This window comes from Bemisia tabaci, chromosome 2, assembly GCF_918797505.1.
Source record: "Bemisia tabaci chromosome 2, PGI_BMITA_v3".
Lineage (NCBI taxonomy): Eukaryota > Metazoa > Arthropoda > Insecta > Hemiptera > Aleyrodidae > Bemisia > Bemisia tabaci.
The window spans coordinates 39,108,870-39,124,925 of NC_092794.1; the positions used below are offsets into that span (position 1 = coordinate 39,108,870).

The 16,056-nt window shown below is 38.2% G+C and overlaps 1 protein-coding gene across 4 annotated transcripts in view; it reads left to right on the forward strand.

Moving 5' to 3' along the window:
* The window catches only part of LOC109041769 (cytosolic carboxypeptidase 2), a 302,746-nt gene that overhangs the window by 73,941 nt on the left and 212,749 nt on the right, over positions 1–16,056 (forward strand). The gene's annotated exons all lie outside the window — the stretch shown is intronic.

Consider the following 16,056-nt stretch of genomic DNA (forward strand, 5'->3'; position numbering starts at 1 on the left):
CAACGACAACTTTTTAGACTAAAAGTATGAAAGCATAACATGCATTATTAATGAAAAGTGGAACTAGTAGGTACCTAATATTAATACGACAAATCCGGTATTTTAGGTAAGAAAATTGTCCGGTGTTTCCTTAGAATTATGGCTGACAACTTTGGGTGGCACGTAGCAGCATTTCGAAAAGAATATTGCTTTACAAGTAAAAAGTTATTTTTACAGTCAATATGAAAAATTGGCAAGCAGCCATCAAACTTCAATCGAAAATATTGAAAGAGGACCTACCTACTATACGCTCAACTCTAGTGCACTGTCCCAACTCTCACTGGTAGGTTCTCCCGTATAAATCTTGTTGATCAGAATTTTAGGTGAAGAATATGAAAGAAAACACAGAAAACTAAACTGTCCCAACTCAAATCCGTCCCAACTCAGCCACATCTCCCCTAGTAGTCCAGTAGTCCTACCAACCCGTCACTACTGGTCGAACGGCTGCGTCCCTGATCACATTTGATCACTATATACATATATTTTAGAGACTCCAAGAACAAAATTGTATCATCGCAGAGCCTCGTGAGAGGAACATAATGTCATTTCCAAATTTAGAAACGTAATGGAGATGTAGCATTGACGGAAATCGACCCTTTTTTCAGGAACGCATTTGAATGCATCGTCAACCCATTTTTGGAAGATAGATAGAAGAACATCGTGGATCTCCTTTCACGATTTGTAATAGCCGTCAGGCTGACTCATTTTTACCAGGGATTTTTTTCCGTGGGGTTGCTGGCAAGTACCTAGGGGAGGCGGTTTTTGTTGTGTCCGCGCTTTACCGAGGCATGAAAGTATTTTCCGAAGAGTTTTCCTTCATTTAGTATTCCATCATTGAGGCACGGGTGCATCTTTAATTTCAGTTCAAATTATTATTATTTCTTGCGAGTTTTCACGCAATCCTCTTTCCACCCATTTTAATATAAATAACTGCATGTACAACACTCGTTAGCTGATTTTACAGAAATTCTATAGGTAATCAGTCTTCGTAGGCTTCTACCTACCATTTAAATTTCGGCGCAATATATACATTTTTATATGCATATATTTACATTTTTATAAAATAAAAATGTAGGTAGGTATACTAAATATAGGGCGATGAATGCTAGTGGTCAAATACCGCCCAAATTCAACAATTGTGTGTACCTACTTTTAGGAACATTGCAATGCGTCCTGTCTTTTATTGATGAAATCAGCCTGTAGAGAACATTTTATTCATTATTTTATATCAGAATGTTTTCCATTAATATTCAAATTGTGATTTCTAGACACGATTGGACACTGTTCACTGTTTTATGAATTTTATCTCTGGACTAAAAACAATGGTTATTATGATAAATCCAAGTTGAAAATTGCAGTATTCTGCAGAAGTGTATATTTTTTCATGAGAAACACATTGATGAAATTTAAATATCAGAAATGAACAAAGCATATAGGTACGAGGGTGGATTTCAGCTAATGGGATAAAGTATGGGAAAGACGTGTAACTGGTTGCTCAAAACTTTCAATTATAATATTTTCTCTCGATGTTTGGTATTTTGCGTAGAAGCAGACTCCAACCACGAAAATATTTTTCTGGAGATGTAGATAACTCTAAACATTTTTTTCAACGTGCTAAACAGTGAAAATGTAAGTTTGGTGACGTGTTACTCGGAGGTAGTCAATGTATCAAATCGTTGTATAAATAAACCAGGACCTTTTGCGAACTTTGTCTAATTTTTTTTTAAAGTTTTGAATGTAGGTCTATCGTTTGATATAATATGCTTTGAAACACCGGAAAACTATATTATTCAATTTAATTTGAGACTTGAAGCATGTAACTCAATTTTATGTCAGTTTGGTGACGCTATGGGTTTTAGTTTGTGGCTAGAGTCCCTTTATACCCAGAGTTAAGAAAACTCACTTTTGATTGGGCTGAAAGTGGCCTAAAAAAAAAATCCAATTCTGATTGGTTCTCGCTCATGGAGGCCGAAACGAGCGCACCAAGATGGCGGTACCTCGAATGTGAACAAGAATAATGAAAATATTACCTAATTGTGGTTTTTCAAGAGTAAATTGTTATTTCCATCGGTTCAAAATGAAAATAGATTAAGAAATTATCCACAAACCAATCTCATTTTCTTTTTAACTGATCAATTTGTTGATGTTGTTTTTGTGTGACAGACATCGCAGGATTCCTGATCCTTATCCCTCAATTTGGGTGCACTCATTTCGGCCTCCATGGCCAGCCAAGGCCGGCTGCCAGTCAGCTGATAATCGAGTTGTCTTAACTCTGGGTATAAAGGGACTCTACTTGTGGCCACTCAAGAGATAGCGCTTGTGTGCGGATGCAGGCATGACTGCGAACCGACTTGTACTTGATAAAGCCTTGTCTCCACGGGACGTCTTCATGGGATTTGTACCGAGTTCGAATCGCATGAATGAAACTACTGGGATTTTTCCCAGTTACCGTCTCCACGGGACGGGGCTCATACAGTCCTGCGACTAGTTTGCGCGGGAAGATAAATTAGTTTTTTTTAAATTTATTTTTCAGAATATGATACAACCACCTTTTACAAAGTGTAAATTATCTTCTTTTTACAAATATAATAGTTTATAAATTGACTAAAGTCTAATTTTCATTTTTAGTTTAACTTGTATAACCCATTCACGCAAAACACCCAGACTACATGCAAACGTCTTAAAACTATGTGAGTAAGATAAGAGAGAGAAAAAGAAATAAATAAAATAAAATAAAAATAAAAATAAAAGTATAAATAGATAGATAGATAAATAGATAAATAAATAAATAGATAAATATAAATATAAATAAAAAATAAAAATAAAAAATAAAAATAAATAAATAAATACATGAATTTATAAATTAGTTAAAGTCGATTATTTAATCGGGAATAAAATAATAATTGCACTCAATTGACAATTAGACACATTATTTTAACCAAACAAACATTAACAATAGAGTAATGAATAAAATATAGCACAATTCGTTTTCACTCCTTCCTCTCTCAGTGGGTCCTAGGGGTACGAGGACCATACTTGGTACTGGGAAAAATATTGATTAACTCAATATTTTTCCCAACTTTGTAAGTGGGATTTTTCCCAGGTACAAATCCGCGAAACATCCCGTGGAGACAATTTTTCGGCGCCTGCCAACGCATCATCGCCAATTAAAACTACTGAGGTGTCGTCAGCAAATAGGTATGTTTGAAAGTCTGCATATTGAGGCAAGCTATTTATAAAATTACTAGGGGGCTACGCGCTACGCCCCCTGGCCGCTACGCGGCCCAACCCCCTGAAGGCGCTCCGCGCCATCAATGGGCCGCTTCGCGGCCCTATTTTTACCCTCCTATCAGTGTTAGGTTTATTTTCCCCCTAAAAAATTACGATATGATGTATACCTACTTTACTTGTAGAATGAAATAATTTTTGGTTTTGATGAATAAAGAAAAAAATAATTTTTTGAAGTCAAAAGAAAGCGTTTTAGAATGACTGCTTGATGAAGTATTGCAGTAAAACAACGAACAATGATAATCAGGTAATACTTAAGTATATCAGAAGTCGGGAATCGAACCCATATCGTAGTCAAAGTGGACGCATTCGACGTCTTGGACGACTCGGCCACCGCTCGTCTTGGGGGAGGAGGTGCGAATCTTGTGTAGATAAGTATAGAGCTGATGCGCAGGCTACACATCCACTGCGCAACCTCTTCGACCACTGCGCATCCTCCCGCGCATAGCGGTAGCAGTCCCGGAGCATTTTGTAAAGTCACTCACTTTTATAACGTGATTTTAAAAAAACCTGGGTCCTATTTCCAAAATCTAATTAGAGCGGGCTCATCTAGGGCCAATTACCTGTCGATCTACGCAAAAATCATGGAAATCGGCTCGGTAGAACGCTCAAACGAACTATGACAAAAAGTATAAATTTACATTGTTTAAATGGGAGAATTCGCAACTTTACCACGTAATATAAAAAAACCTGGGCCATATTTTGAAAATCTAAAAAGAGTTGGTTTATCTAGAGACAATTGCCCGTCGATAGCCGCAAAAATCATGAAAATCGGCCCGGTAGAACGCTGGAACTAAGCGTCACCAGTTTCGCAAAATTAGGAGGTCTTGGAGCTTATAGTATAGATTGAATAAAAGTGGGCCCAATATAGAGCCCTGCGGCACTCCTGTTTTTACCATACGAGTTGTAGAGAAGACTTTATTGGTGCCTGAATTAATTTTTACTACTTGCTTTCTGTCTGCCAGGTATGACGTCATGAGTTTTACTGCCTGGTTGTTTAGACCGTAAAATTTCAATTTCCTTAATAAGAGCTCAGGATCGTTAGATTCAAAAGCCTTAGCAAGGTCAAAGTGCAGACTTAACGCTGGAATTTTTTCTTCGAAGGCTTGAAAGATGCTTTCTAACAGTTTTTGAATGGCATGAAACGTTGACAGATTTTTTTCTCAAACCGAATTGACTTTTGTTTAAAAGGTTATTGGATTCAAAATATTTAGGTATTGAGTTGCAAGTATAGAATTTTTTCATACATTTGTGCTACCGTAGGAAGGACAGTAATTGGGCGATAGTTGGATTAGATGATGCAATAAGGATCCACTATTTTTGGTCCATTTTAGAAACATTATACCTGCCGTTGGTTTTCCTATACAGATTTGTGCTTTTATGGGAGAGCCAGAGATTGTGGTTCCTTATTGCAAAATGTAATCCAGTTGTTCAGTAACTTTCTGGCTCCTTTCTTCTTGTAAAGTGGCGTTAAAGCACCAACCTTCATAAAGTCAGGAAACGTTCCTTCCCTTATACAGAAATTTATTGAGGTTAGCAGAGGTTGGCCCAATAGGTGGAAGTACTCGCCCTAAAAACAAAAGTTTTGGTATATGTTGCCATTTCTGTCATATTTACTGGGTTCTAGCTTATTGATAACTGCTTGGAGTTCATCAATAATAATCTGATGAAACTCATAGCAAGATGAAACATAGGGATAGCATCTTTTAAGTATATTGAGGGCTTCAGAGCTGTTCACAGTAGGGGGGCCGTTTTTAGCCAAATTGGCAAAGTACGTATTGACCTCATTCGCAATTTCACCGGGATCAGTTTTTTCTATGCCATTATGGATCTCGATAGATTTGATCCAGGACTGTTGTTCAGCTGTCGTCTCGTCATAAATAATACTCTACCTATATTGTTCTTCCTCTGTTTCTTGAGCTCTTGAGCTCGTTCTTAATAATTCGTTTTTGCCGATAATGCTCTTTTAACAGTTTTTTTTCTGTTTTTTTGCTTGCTTTTTTAAAGTTAATGTTGCCTGTTTGTATTTAGAGTAGAGAAATATGCTTTTTTTTTTTCGAAAAGGTCGTTTACTTTTTTGTTACCACGAATATCCGTATTCCTCTTATTTATTTTGACTGGCTTCAGTGGGCAGCATTTTTCAATGGCATTTATATATCTGATTATTAAAATTTTCAAATTTTGATGCAAGATTTCCAGAGAGGTTGGTGAAGATAGAACAATTTGACCATAATGATCGGAGAGGCCGAAGTCATGAGTAATGGCAGTTTTTACGGGAACATTATTGAAACAGCTGTCAATTAGAGTGGCAGAGGATTTTGTAACTATATACTATAGTAGGTATGGAGCTCTAAGATAACAGAAAAGTGGTCTTTAGCTTGATATGGCAAAATCATTTTTCAACTTTTCTTCAGAACAATTTTCTCCCATTAGCTGAAATCCACCCAGGAAACCATGGAATTAATGCTACCCGGTGTTTTTGGAGAGTAAAATTTCTATCTGCCTAGACTCAACAAGCGTCGTCGCTCCATAAGCTGTTTACAAAAATGATCATATTTCGCGAACTAAAAATTTCCATGCGAGGTATAATATATCGCTGGATGCAGAATCAAACGAACTATCGATTAAACAACTTGTTATTCAAATCAAAATAGAGCTCATTGTTGATAATTGCGGATTTGTAAAAATTGGCGAATTTAAAAATCGAAAAATTGGCAACGATGCATGTTAAAATTAATACGACAGTAAAACCATTGAGATATCTTTAACTTGCGCGTTTTTTAGAACATTTACGTCCAAACCGCGGTTTCGTAGCTCAATTTTAATTTCACCTACGGAATTTTCCTATTTTCAATTTGGCAACGCTGTAGCGCGAGAAAAAATTTTGGGTGAACTTGCCAATGGCGGAAAAAGGCGCTTGTGATAGGGGACTCTTGCTGATAAACCACGTGATAAAAAGGTTATTCAAAGTAAACGGGTCTTTAAATATAAAAGAGATAGCGATGATAACATAGTGAATTTCTGGCAAGGCTAGTAGCTAAAGTTTTTAGTCCAACTCACGTGGTTAATTACTTCAAGACGCACTCTCCTGTCATTAGGCACTCAATCCTTAGGTATCTCTTTGCTTTCGCAGCAGAACCTATATCTTGAAATTGACTACCTTGATGTTGATAATGCGTTTCTGCATGGCGAGTTAACTGAAAAAGTATACCTACCTGAAGGTTTTGTTGATCAGAGTAACTCTGACAAAGTCTGTCCTCTTAACAAATCTGCATAAGTATGGTCTTAAGCAAGCTCCTCTTGTTTGGAACCAAAAGGCCTAGAAATATTTAATCTCATCAGGCTATTCTCAATCTGTAAATGAGCCATGCGTATTTTACAAAATAAATGGAAATCTAATCACAACTATATTGCCTTCTATGTTGATGATTTCCTCACTTTTTCCAATGCTAAACATGTAAAATCTACTTTGCATGCTCATTTGAGCGAAATTAATTTCCCATCAAAGATTTAGGACCAGTTAAATTTTGTTTCAGTTTAAATATCTCTGAAAATTTTAAACAGGTTTGACAAGTTTAGTTGTAAAGGTATTTCTACTCCAATGGAGTTGCTCTCCAAAAATAACAAACCTACAACTTCCTGCAATGATTCTCGAAATTCACCAAAACCAAATACCTAAATCTGTTGCGAAAAATTGACAATTCTGAAGATTTTTTGGGAGCTGATATTCCATTTCGTAATCTTATAGGTGCATTAATGTATCTCGTAGTATACTACCTAAGTCAGCTACTTAAGTTAAGAGTCTGTCCCATATTCCATAGGAAATGGCCGCAAGAGATTTTACATCCATACTTTCAGGAATGGGCCTGTTGCATGCAAGAGATACAGCCGTGCGAATAGACTTTTTAGAGGTCTAATGACACGAAAATTACGATGGTCACATTAAAAAAGTCTGAAATACACTCCTTACTGCGCAATTTGCATTATTTGGAACGCGCTTTTTCAAATTTCCCGCGTCTGGGGGCAGCTTTCTAACGGAAACAATTAACGGTAACTCACGGCTATTTCCGGTCAACTAAAACTGACAACATAACCTAAAAATCGGAGCTCGTGATATCGTGAAATGAAATGTAGAGGATTGCGTTGGATATTTAAAAGTTGATCGATTTGGTTACCGCATAACGCGTATATGGACGACTATGAGAGATCACGTTGGGTTGGAAACAAACTGAAGGAAAAAATAACAACAACAACAACAACAACAACAACAACAACAACAACAACAACAACGACTCGGCATCTTCCGGAAATCACCGAAGCCCACCGTTTGCTCGTTTCCGATGATTAGAAAACTGCCCCCAGACGCGGGAAATTTGAAAAAGCACAACAACCAACAACAACGTTGCGTTCCTAACAACGCAAATTGCGCAGTAAGGAGTGTATTTCAGACTTTTTTAATGTGACCATCGTAATTTTCGTGTCATTTAACCTCTGAAAAGTCTATTCGCGCGACTGTATCTCTTGCATGCAACAGGCCCATTATAACGGATCATCGGAGAGGTCTAATCCGGTGACCTTTCTCGTCGAGCCCTCCAAGGTGCGAGGGAGGAGGGGGTCAAAGGTCAAACGCACAGACCGCCATAACTTTTGAACGAAACAACGGATCAACTTGATCTTGGACTCAAATGATAGTTCTTAACGAGACCTTTTACTTGATGTATATTAAAGTCTGTTTTTGGTAATTTTTTGATGTGAAAAAAAAAATCATTGTTTGATTTTTCCAGCCCCAAAATTCAGTTTTTCGAGTTTTTCTATAAAAGGGAACGCATGAATTGTTACAAAAACCAATTTAAATGAAAGTCCCTGATTTACGCTTTAAAATGAGCTATGGTTTAACATGGGGGAACATATGGTTCAAAAGTTGTGACCGTTCAAAGTTGGCGTGGCGCGCTATTTTTGAAGAGCGCGGAGGCGGAGTGTATACTCGCGTGCCACCCCTCCCTACCTTTTCCCCTGGTGCCCGTCTCAGCTGATGACAGATACAGAAAGGTCCAAAGCTCCTTCCAACTAAAGAATGATCAATCAGTAGAGCAAAATTACTTTTATTTCTAACGAAAAAAGGGAAATAAAAATAAATTAAATACTAATAAACCTTGAGACGCTGGAATACATTATTTTTTTACCCCCCCCCCCCCTCCATGATTTAATATTTAATATCCAAATTAAGCCTCTCATCATTGCGGTATCTGATTATTCCCATGCAGATAAATCTTCATGAGCGGGGAATAGATCGGAGAGAGGTGAGGGAGAGATATTCAGTAGTAAATGCGAGTTTTAAGTGCTGGTCTGCTAGTTGCGTTCTAGAGCCTATGAATATTATCTACAGCCTTCGAGTGTATTTTGCGGTAAAAGAGGCTTGATATTTGGCTATTGAATATTAAATCATGGAGGGGGGGGGGGGGGGCAAAAATAATGTAATCCAACGTCTCCCTGCTAAAAATGAGTGTAAGTAATGCTAGCATTACACTCGTGAGTGTATAGCTACCATAATGTGATTTGCACACAGAATTGCATTATGCTAGCTTTACACTAGTTATACACTCTCGAGTATAGCTAGCATTAAACTAGCTATACACTCACGAGTATATAGTTAACATTATACTAGCTATACACTCACGAGTGTAATGGTAGCATTGCACCGGCATTATACTGATTCCACACTCAGGAGTATTATCTTGACACTTCACTAATTATGTGCGCATTAGAATTATGCTAACTAGCACATCCCTGAATAACAATGCGCTGCCGGCCTTAAAAGGACGGCCCCGCGGGGGTGGCGGTGGGCCGAGGCGAGAGGGCGGGGACGCCTTGCGCTCTTATTCCACGGTGAGGCTTTCGCGGTGTTCATTCTTGTTAACGGTACCATTGCAACCATCGGGGAGTCAGATTTCTCGGGTATGCCCAAGTATATTGATATGAGGCTGTGAAAAAGAGAGCGCAACTTTTAACCGCTTCTAACTTATCAAATATAAATATTAAAAGAAAAGTGAAATCTCTAGAAGTAAATCATAAACACTTTAACAAGGGAGAAGAATAACGAGACAAAAACCATTCATCCGAGGCAGGCTTGGGCCCTGAGAGAACGGGAATCGCACATTGAAGAGTACGGTGCCATCTGGTGGCCGTGACTGGTAAACTTTCATCACACAGTTAAACACTCACTAGCGAAAAGCCCGTGACTGAAGTCACGGGTCTAGATGCTTCACCAAAAATTATTAATTTAATAACGGGGAGCATTAGGCCGATATTGTTTCGGGGATGATACCTCTATTCGACCACATTAGAGCTTGTTTTGCCTGAGTGAGCGTGCCATTTCAAGACGATACCGCTATTCGACCACGCGGAAGCTCCTGTTGCCTACACTAACATTGAAGGCGAAATGAAATGACGTTAATTAATCCTCTTTAGTTTGGTGAAACGCTATTTTTAAAAACATTCCAAGTAACCGTTCACTTTCACGATGAAACAGCTATTCCACTATTTCCACGTTCTTATTTTATTTCAATCTCCCTCTCACTGCTTTCTTCTTTTTACTTTCCATTTCTTCTTTCTGTTTACTTCTCCCACTTTTACTATCTTCTTCTTCTCTCTAAATTTATTTTAACTTATTTTCTTTCACTCCTCTTATTCTGCACCATTCGCTGTTCTTCTTTTTCTTCATGATGATGATGATGATGATGATGATGATGATGATGATGATGATGATGATGATGATGATGATGATGATGATGATGATGATGATGATTATGATGATGATGATGATGATGATGATGATGATCATCGTCATCATCAGCATCAGCATCAGCATCATGCATCAGCATCAGCATCATGCATCAGCATCAGCATCAGCATCATAATCATCATCCTCATCTCTCTCTTTTAATGTTCATGTGCTCGGACGGGAAGTAAAAAGAAATAAAAACAGCTGAATGGATAACAGTTTAGAGGAGCAACTACTTTACCTACTCACAAACGCGCACCCGACTTGACATAGAAACAAATCGACAGACAGAGAACGTCTATTGCACGGGCGATGATACCACTCTTCGACCACGTGAGAGCTTGTGTTGCCTACACTAATCATTGAATTCAACCACGTGGAAACTCGTGTTGCCTACCTTGAAATATAAGGGGAACTAAAATGGCGTCAATATAATCTTTTTCTGTTTGGTAAACACTTTTTATTTTTTAAATTGGAGAGATCGGCAATCCACTTGATAAATGTTCAGCACAATTTATGGTGAGAGGTTAAAAGCGTGAAGCGTCTTGATCCAGTAAACAAAAAAATGTAACATAACCTATAACCTACCAATGTGTGATTAGATTTTTTTTTATTTTAATCTCAATTTATAAAACTCGACACATTTAATTCATTTAAAATTCAATTAATTTAAAATCAAACTCTTTGTCCGGCAAGGATAAATGTTACTGAATTATGACGAACTTAGATTAAACGGAATAAATGCAGTTTTATGCTTATCAATCCTTGTGCATCTGGAAAATGGCGGAAACTTGGTAATACCTACGGACGTTTACGGTTGGATGCGAATGAAACTCCGGGTCCTGTTGGTTATTGGTTCGACAAAAATTGACTCTTCCGCATTGCGTTTCTGAAATGTCCAATACTTTCAAAATGGCAGCATGCGAATCCACCCGTAAACGTCCGTAATACCAAGTTTCCACCATTATCCTTGCCATTTTGAAGTTATTCGGAATTTCAAAGAATCCAATGACAGGCTCGTCTTTCTCATGCCCAAATGCCCCCTGATACCAAGTTTCATGCAAATTCAACGATAAGCAGCCTAATTTATTCTCTTGCCGCTCAAGGTCGCCATATTGACCGCCGCCATTTTGAAAAGGACACACATTTTCCGGAAAAATAATGCCAGAATCGTTTTTCTCGTTCCAAAAAACCTCTGAAAACCATGTTTCATCCCAATCCATCGACGAAAACGGGGATGTAAATTTCCGTTATTTTGAAATTTGACCGGCGCCCAGTCTGTCAAAAATCAAGAGTTCGACTTGCGGTTTGCGCCAAAAATTTTCTTTTTTAATTACTCTATATAAAGCTGCTGTTCCCACTCACTATGCCCCCCCTAGATAAAAATTGGCCGAAGCGATTTCCTTTAAAATTGGTACACGCTCAGCTATTGTAATGAGGAGTTGATTAAAATTATTCCCACTCAAATCCGCTGCTTAGGACGCCCGCAAGAGCGAAAAGTTGTTTCTCCATATAGTATTACATTGGAGATACGCGGTTGTTAACGCGCATCGCGCCGAACAGGTTCAATCCTGTTGCGTGACGTCACTGCCTTATAGACGAAATATAAGGTTTTAGGCGGTATTTTTCAACGGATTTTTGAGGAAATTGGTAAGCGGGGGTATTTTTCAACGGGGATCTCGAATTTTTGGTCGGATTTTCAAAATCTCAAAATCCAAGATGGCGGCCGTGGCCTATAATGCTAAGTCGGCTCCTGTTCGATCGATTTTCGTGAAACTCGGTATCCGGAGGTACTTTTCGACGGGAAACTCGAATTTTTGGTCAGATTTTCAAAATTTCAAAATCCAAGATGGCGGCCGTGGCCTAAAATGCTAAGTCGGCTCCTGTTCGATCGATTTTCGTGAAACTCGGTATCCGGGGGTACTTTTCGACGGGAAACTCGAATTTTTGGTTAGATTTTCAAAATTTCAAAATCCAAGATGGCGGCCGTGGCCTAAAATGCTGAGTCGGCTCCTGTTCGATCGATTTTCGTGAAACTCGGTATCCGTGGGTACTTTTCGACGGGAAACTCGAATTTTTGGTTAGATTTTCAAAATTTCAAAATCCAAGATGGCGGCCGTGGCCTAAAATGCTAAGTCGGCTCCTGTTCGATCGATTTTCGTGAAACTCGGTATCCGGGGGTATATTCGACGGGAAACTAGAATGTTTGGTCAGATTTTCAAAATTCAAAAATTCAAGATGGCGGCCGTGGTCTAAAATGCTACATCGCTTCCTGATATCGATCGATTTTTGTGAAACTCGGTATTGGGAGGTGTATTTCGACGGGAAATTAGAATTTTAGGTCCGATTTTCAAAATTCAAAAATCAAAAATGGCGATCGTGGTCTAAGTTGTTATCTTGGCTTCCGATCCATCGATTTTTGTGAAACTCGGTATTAGGAGGTGTATTTCGACGGGAAATTAGAATTTTAGGTCCGATTTTCAAAATTCAAAAATTAAAAATGGCGATCGTCGTCTAAGTTGTTATCTTGGCTTCCGATCCATCGATTTTTGTGAAATTCGGCATTAGGAGGTGTATTTTGACGGAAAACTCGCATTTTTGGTCAGATTTTCAACATTTCCAAATCCAAGATGGCGGCCCCGCACGAAAACGCGGTCCGGACTCCTAGAACATCAATTTCTGTAAAACTTGGTGAAAAAGAAGATTAAGACATAGATGTTGTCTCCTCATCAATGTTAAAAACTGTGCGGGGCGGTGGCGGCTCGCGGAGCGAGTCGCAAGTTCGTCGCGAAGCGTAGAACTGGGGTCCAGGGGCACTCCCCGGCTAGACGTGTCAGCTCGCAAAGCGAGCTAATCACGACTAGTTATTTATGAATTGATGTGTCACAAAAAGGATGTTGCTATTTGAAAAAAAAGTTGGGGCCCGTCGCCCCTCCCCGTGGGGGGGGGGGGGGCAAAAATTTGGGGGCCCTGAAGGTAGCTTACATTGATCTTTGAACATTCCCGAAGTTTTGTTTCAAGATATTAAGTAGGTAAAATTTTAGAATGTAAAAAATTGTAATGTAAAAAATTACATCACCCTGTTTTATCACTATCTATTCTGTTTACTTCTTATCTACCCTGTTTCTCACTAATTATTTTCTTTTTCTTAAAATTTCTACCTTTTATCCCGGTGAATATCAATAAATCCTGTCTTATCCCTAGCTATCCTGCTTTATATCGAACGATATATCGAAGATCTATGTACAATGCAATATTTTATCCCTATGAATGAAACCCCGAAAAAATGGCAGTAGGGGAGGAAGGCATGCCATAAGGGGAAAAAATATAAATAAAATGAGTGGAAGGGGAAACTTCGGTAGTTTGCAAATGAATTGGAAGGGGGGAGGGTAGAATAAATGCTGGCAAACAAATTAGAAATAACCTAACAATGATTTAAAAAAAAAAAAAAAAAAAAACAGGAAGTATAAAATCCGTTGACTTCAACGTTGACTTGGCCGTGAAATGGAGATAACACATCAGCTGATAGCAAACAAAGGTTACCAAGGAAACCAAGGACGGAAACTTTCATAAAAACAGTTTTGTGGAAAACAGCGTAAGTAGGACACTTACGTTAATTACCGTTTATAAGTAAACGGTAAATGCGATTTAACCGAAAATCTATACAGTTCTTCATCAGACCAAAATGGACGAAATTACAAAATTTGAAGCAGCCAACGTAAATCTAACGATAGTTATCGTGAACGAAAGAATTGACGACATAGGTCGGGTAACTATATTATAGGTGGGAGGATTAGTGTAATGCTAGTATTACACTGGCACTGCACCACTCTGAAAATAAACTTGTCCTAAATTTAAGGAAACATGTATCCTTAAAAAGTTTCCTAATTCCAACACGGCGTTAGCTTGGAACATGCCAACAGTTATCTTGATCCAAGCCCAAGTAGCATGAATTGCAATTTCATTGCAATGAATTGTGAGTTGATTGCAATTTTTGCTTCTTGCCTATACGTTCATTTGAAGGCGCTGAAAAAATAGCAATTTTATTGGAATGAACTTGCAAGAAATGTAGGTTATGCTTGTTGCCTAACCTTCTTTTTCAAGGCACTATAAAGACTGCAATATCGAATTTGTTGAAACAAATTCACGCCATGTGCCTGGCAATTTTCTAGTTGTTTTAAAGTTTTTTCGACTTAAATGTCTCACCTAACCCATTTAGCCCAACATATTTTGAAAATATTGTCACCTTTATCAAAATATTTTCATGACAATATTGTAATTAAAATATTGTCAAAATATTTTGAAAATGTTTTTAAAACATTTTAAAGGAATATTTTGAAAATGTTTACAAAAAATATTTTTAAAATAATTAAAAAATATTGCCTGTAAACATGCATGTTTAAAATATTCCTTAGGAAAGTTTTGAAAATATTTTAAAAATATTTTTAAAATATTTTTAAGTTCTCAAGTTAGTATGTGGTGTAATTTACACCGGTGTAAATTTAGTGTAAGTACCTATTCCGTGATATCGAAAAAAAAATCAGACAAAAAAAATATGGAAAAAAAAATAACACGAAAAAAAAAATAAATAAAAGGCAAAAGAAAGAAGCCTGAGAAAAACGGCGGTAATCAAATCTATGATGAAAGTTGAACCGCGCACTGACGCAATGCATGCTATAACAGCCTTAACAGGCGTGATTTCAACCCAGCTCATCATCAGCTCCCTGTGGCTCAGTGGAAGAGTGTTCGGCTATGAAATTCGCGGGTCGGGTTCAAGCCCACTCAAGGGCGTCCGGTATTTTACGCTGCTAACCGTCGCAGGACATCAGGTAAGTATGGGTTCTAGTTATTCTAATTTCCCCGGAAAATTTAGGGGTTGAACTTTAAAGGTCGTCGATAATGAAATTTCTGTGCAAAAAAAATTTGCAACTTTTTTACAATGAGGGGGTCAGATGTTGTAAAATAATTGCAATTTTCTTGCAAGAAAGTTGAAATCGTCTGGAAATTTTATTTCATTTAAATTGCAATTTTTTCGTTGCAAAATGCTACTTGGGAGGTAACAAAATTGTGTTGAGTTGAGAAAACTATGCTTTCTTGAACCACGTATACGTTTTCTTGAAACAGACTAACGGATACTTGAAACGGGAAAACTGTTTCCTTAAAATTAGGAAACGAGGGAATCGCTTCTGTGTCCTAAATTTAAGGATCCATGTGGTGTTGATCGAAGAACCCTGTTTCCTTAGAATTAGGAAACGGAGAGAAGCAAAGCCGTTTCCTGAATTGAAGAATCTACGGAGTGTCGTTTGAAGAGATCAGTTTCCTTAAAATTAGGAAACGGGCATAGCATTTCCTGTTTCCTCAATTTAAGGATCTATGTGATGTTGATCGAAGAAACCTATACCCTTAAAATTAGGAAACAGAAAAATTACCAAACTCCTACTGAGGAGATGGACGCAATGTGCCGTACACCACCATGTATTCGGCGAGTTGCTCGAGAGGGGCCTTCCAAATATACCGTCGCTCCTCTGGCGGAAGGGCGTATCTACACTTTGAGATGATGAGCCCTTCCGTCCGTATACCACTTTGCTCTCTGCGGCTTTTTCGATGCACCCTTACGCCAATGAGTGACATCACGCTCATAAAAAACGTAACGCTAAATTTCCAATTTTTGGACCCCCGCTCACTTCTTCCCTCGTAACACTTTTGCGACGTAGGTCCTCATTCTTTTACACGTAAAAACAAAACGGCGTAACGCTCTCCTTGACCCTTTCTCTCCCTTGGAGCGCAAGGTATTATTTGCACGCTCCTTTACAGAAATCCGACGGATCCGCTTGGATGGCGTTATTCGTAAGATCCACTCAAACAAATTCAGTATGTTTAAATTCAATCCATTAATTTCTTGTTCGTAAAGGATTTACACGTCGGAAAGGTGGAGGTTTTGATAAAAC